The following is a 5,691-nucleotide window of genomic DNA, read 5'->3' on the forward strand; positions in this document are numbered from 1 at the left end:
TTCTTATTTTTTAAACGACACGATATATTTTTAATTTCATGGCATGGTATGGCTGAGTATTTTTTTGTAATAATAAAATTCTAAAGCTACGTTGCTACTACGTGTTTATTTTGCTCATTGATGAATGCAACGTCGCGTGTTAAGTAAACAAGTTAATTAATTAATTTTATTAAAAGTAGTAATTATTTTTTTTTATCGCCATATTTATTTTTTTTTTTCCCTCTCTTTTTTATTATTTTATACACTGTGCACCGTCACGTTCGAACATACACATACACACACACACATATACACTGACGAGGAATGGGATCGTTGTTCATTAGCGGACTTTTATCGTCCAATCTCGGTTGCAGCAATCCCGACTCGTGTACTCGTAGTCATTTATTGCTGATAAGCCGGTGGAAAAGGCGGCGTTTATCGGCGCACGCATAATGGCAGATTTAGTATTCATTATCAGCGAAATGGCAGCTCGTAGCGTGATTTTCTGTATGACGTATATCACTTCGATTGGAATTATACTCAGTGGATGCAAATCGTAACTGTGTCGGGGATTTGATCGAACATGAAACGTCGTTTCCTGGAAGAAACTCTCCAATGTGCTCGTTTAATAAACTTTCGATGGTTATTTTAATTGTAGGTTATGTTATCGTTGGATGAAAAGTATGGTAAATGTAACAATAGCAAATTCTTTCGAAAATATCCACAGCGTTTGGGATGGTAAAATTAAACGTGAAATATTATTTTTGGACAATTTTGTGTTGCCACATTTGACTGGAAATTTTTTGGTTCAAAAAGTTAACCTGCTAGTTTTTATATTTTCCTGAAAGAACAGAGAAATATTGGAGAATTTTTAATCTTTTTTCAATAAACTGAAAGATTCTGTTACTTGATTATAAGTAATCGAATAATGAAATTGAACAAAGTTGTCTGTTTTTTTAGAAAAACACTTTTTATACAAGAAAGATGCAATTTAGAAAGATTTTCGAATTCAATTAGATAACAAAATCTATCTCAATTGTTAAATTTAAGTTTACTTACTTCAAACGAATTCTATTGATAATATAATTTTTATTTAGTTTATTTTCACATCTTTACTGTCCAAAAATAAACATCTCCTCTATAGCTTCGCGCATAAGACGGCAATCTCATTCGTACTAACATGGACACCGATAACCGGTGTAGCCATCGAGCCGAATTAATCCTCGAAACACGCATTTGCATTCACTTTCGCGATAAATCATATCGAAAGAACGACCACTCTTCGAGACTGTTCAACGAATTACTTTAAATATGGCGAATCTTTATGCTAACCGTTGGCGCGCAATAATAAACCAAAGTATTCGTCAAATTACAACGCATAAAAACGCTTAGTTCCCGCAAGTAGCAGAGGGCAGCACCGCACTGTGCGGCGTGGAATTAAAAAAGCCGTGGAAGTGGAGAAGGAGGAGGAGGAGGAGGAGGAGGAGGAGAAAGAGGAACGGTTGAAGGCGGAGAGAGGAGAGATGAATGAAACGGAGAACCTCCGATCAAATGGACGAAGACGAAAACACGAAGGAAGAAGATGGAATCACGATAAAAAGGATGGAGAGAGCGCGAGAAAAGGAGGAAGAGAGAGACAGACGCGAGAAGAATGGCCGGTGGAAAGGGTATTACTTGGTGGAAGTAAAAGAAGAAGCCAAAGAAATCTAGGAAAGGGCAGCTGTAAAGATAAAAAGAGATAGTACAACGTTCGTGCGTGCACCACGTGACTGTGTGTGTGTTTAATCTCCTCTATAGCACGGAGGAGGGCTGATGGGAGTTCAGTCCGCGCCTCTTTGGAGGGAGATGACTTGGCCGCCTTAATGATTCCGGAGGAAAATAATGAAACATGACCAGGTATCAGAAAGGGGCGTTACTGAACGGCGAAAACGGTGGAGAGGGGCGAAGTCGCCCTTTTCCTACGCGTCGTTGATATAAGGACCAGGATACGACGTCTTGTCGGCCTGAGGAAGGTAGGAGGCACTAATGAGGACCGTGAGAGCTCGACGAAGAACCTGAAGGCACGAGAGAGACGAGGCAACGATCAGCTTATTCGAGGGAACGAGATGGAAAACGAAAGGAGGCTGTGGCTCTGGACCAACGATCATCAACCGGGATTGGCCCGTGGGCCCGACCACCGGCGCGACCTGGTTGGACGAACCGGACCCCTCGGTGCACCAGGTGAGAAAAACTCACCTGAAGAAACCATGCCTACGTGGCTGGGAGTGGTGAAGCTGGATGAACGTTACTCGGTACAGAGGATCCACTCTTAGAACGTGAACCAACGAGTTCGAAGCGTCCATATTGCTCTACACTAGCGCCACCATCTTTCTAATCGCTTCCCTCGTGGGCCTCGACGCTATTCGCGATTTATGGAAGGTTGGCGTGAGAATCGTAAAGGTTCTGCTTTATCGACAAGTCCTGATCCGGCTGCGATGGAAGACGAACGATGTTTTCGAAGCAGAAGAATCCTCGAACACACGATGCTCGTCCGACGATTTTTACGAGATGTAAGAAACGTGGGAACGGGTATACGGTATTTGTTCGTTATAAGCTTACAGCCCTTCTTGGTAGAAATCTAGTATCTAACATTATTTTATTTTTCAAGATGTATGAAAATATTTGAACTTTTTAAAATTAAGTCTAATTTATTTTTTTTTTTATCTCTTTTACTCGAATCTCATCTTATCTTTGCCAATAATGACGATCGTAAATGATAGCTTGTAAAAGATAAAAAGAAATTGAAAACAAATTAAAGAAAATGTATCGTTTTATTGAATCAAAAGAAAATAAGAAATATATGGAAATATGGGAAAAAAAATACACATCAAATACTTGCTCTCAATTTTTCTTATGTCTTCTACTATATACTTTTATCATTTTATCAAAATAGAATAAGTTAAAATTTCATATGCTTAATAAATAATTGTATATAATCTTGAACTGTCAACTTATAACGAATAAATATCATTGCGAATAAAAATCATGGATTAATATCCAATCTCTCATTGAACTCGATAATAATATTTATTCTTATTTAAAGATCCAAAATGTTTAAACAAATTTCTAATGTATTGGTTAAATTACTCGACTTATTGTTTCACAGACGATTTCCCCCGAACGTACCCGATTTTTCTCGAGCATACCCGACTATTTCCGAACACGTATTCGCGAGAAAAGCATATAGCGAATGAGTACTGTATCGCGTGGAATCGAGTATAATGTATCGAATTGTAAATAAAAGAAGCGAAATGTGGTTGGATATGATAAATACAAGCAGAGGAGGTAAAAATATTGCGGTTTTTCGCATAAAATGAGAATGTTTGACGTTTACCAATACACCAGATCTCCCGTTCATGGGTCGAAGTTACAACAGGAAGCGATTGTTACTTTGTTATCGAGCGGATGGAAACTCACGCAATTACCTTTAATTACCGTTTAATAGCGAGTGGAACGATAGTAGCACACCTGTCTTTCATCGCCGGAATGCATCGACATGGTGCACGATGCAGCCATTTAATTGCTTTGATTATTTGAAAAGATTGTCGCGATAAGCGTACAGGTTATGAAGGATAAATTTCATTATTGTATATATTAATACGTGTATAAAACATCTCGTATAATTATCAATCGGCTTCACTCGTTTAATACAAAGGAATATTATTTCGATTTAATTAATACGATTTAATAAATAAATAATAATAAGTTGTTTGAGGTTATCTTGAGGTTATCTACCTTTTTCTATCGTTTTTATCGCCATTGTCTGTGAAATCTTAACTGACATGAAATTATTTATTATCCGATGAAAAGTACAGTGTAATCCGCTACAATGTATATTAATCTCTTTTTAATCGTAATGATTAAACAATTACACCGATTTACGTAAGATACTTGCGGTATTTTCTACGATGAAATAATTAGTTGATCGAACGCATTTCTTCCAGATGTTTCCAGATAAGAGGCGAGAAATTGAATTCGATAATATTTATACGTTATTCGATATATTGATAACGAATGAAAATAAATGAAGTTTTAATTTTTTTTTCTTATTTCAAAGTTATAAAATGTTGTTAACGATTAGTTATAGATAATTTATTAATTTTTGATATATTTAAAATATCAAAAACACGAATAGATATGGATAAAAGAGAAAAATTTATTACACATATAATATTTTTACGTGTTCTGGATAAACATAAATAAATCATCTTGACGATTATCGATATATCGTAAAATTATCAATAAGATATTGATAACGTATCGATAATCTAGTTTTCGAAACATAATGTTGTAAATTAAAAGAAAATCGTCATCGTCAATGTCGAAGTTATTCGCGTTAGACACGTGCACGTTAATTGCATACACGATGACATACTCGTTCCTAGATATGCATAATTGTATGCATAATTAACGTCAAAAGCAACTTTATCATTTCCGTTGAACACCAAGTTTTTTAATAGAACAACTAAAATCGTCTTCTATATTGCATTTTGCATTATGTAAAAATAGAAGAAAAAAAGTCCTTCTTTAGTTTGTTTTAACATTATTTTCCTACATGTTAACTATATTTATATTATTTGAACCATTTGACATTGCAACATTTTTGTGCAACTATTTATCATTGGAGAGTAATTAAGATAACTAGAAAATAATTATTTATTCTTTTTAAAAGTATTTTTTTTAACAAGTATATTCTTTTCAACTATTCTATTTTGGTATAATCTTTTTAACATGTACCTAATATTGGAAAAAAAAAAAGAAACTATTCCTTGCGTTATGCCATGGGTAAAAAATAATCCAAGGTCGAGTTTTCAAAGATTAAAATGGAAAAATAATACAATTCTATTTTTGTTTCGAAATTAGGAAAAAAAAAAGTAGTACGAATGTCTTTTAAAATGATAATATTATAATAATACGTGACATCTTAATTTCATGGAAAACATGAAGATTCCTCTATTTAAAGTTTAACTCGGACCAGAATCTCTTCGAGCTACAGATTTTGTCACTCTGAATCCCTCAATTCTTAATAATTCTTATTCCAAGAAAACTTCATCGAGATAAGATATTTACGCTACTGACTGAACCTTTTATTTGTTGAGAATATTAACGAACATATTCCACGATATCTAAATACATATTTATTTAAATTAGATTTCCATTATTATCAGAAAATTCCTCGAACTAAATTATTATTGATATTTTATTTAATACAAGGAATAATAAATAAACAAAATATACTTCTAAATAAACATTTCCAAAATTTTCAATCTCATTTCTCGTCGCAGAATAATAATCTCTAATAAACAAACCCAATAATACACGATAGATAAAAATATATCTACATAATCGCCGGACGAAGTAAGATCAAATTGACGACAGATCTAGGGAACCCCAGATTTATCGAGGTGAAAATGAATATCATTTACTTTATCATCTCGAAACACTTTGCATTGTTAAAGGCAAAATGCCATCGACCAACGTAACGATGCATACCAAGGCACTCGTTTATTTAATAGAAAAATAAAAAGAATAGCAAGCGTGTCGCTCGCAGCGCCGCCAATATATCCCTAGATAAGGATGTGCAGCACGCTCGAAACGCGATTATCGACATTCGAGTGCTCGAGTCGATTAGCCTGGCCCGCCTTTCGTTCCTCCCTCCCTCCCCCCTCCCCC

At 34.9% G+C, this 5,691-nt stretch overlaps 1 long non-coding RNA gene across 1 annotated transcript in view; it reads right to left on the reverse strand.

Moving 5' to 3' along the window:
• The window catches only part of LOC116186286, a 13,707-nt gene that overhangs the window by 1,017 nt on the left and 6,999 nt on the right, over positions 1 to 5,691 (reverse strand). The window lies entirely within an intron of this gene.

Source organism: Apis dorsata, unplaced genomic scaffold (assembly GCF_000469605.1).
Source record: "Apis dorsata unplaced genomic scaffold, Apis dorsata 1.3 scaffold_569, whole genome shotgun sequence".
In the NCBI taxonomy this organism is placed as follows: domain Eukaryota; kingdom Metazoa; phylum Arthropoda; class Insecta; order Hymenoptera; family Apidae; genus Apis; species Apis dorsata.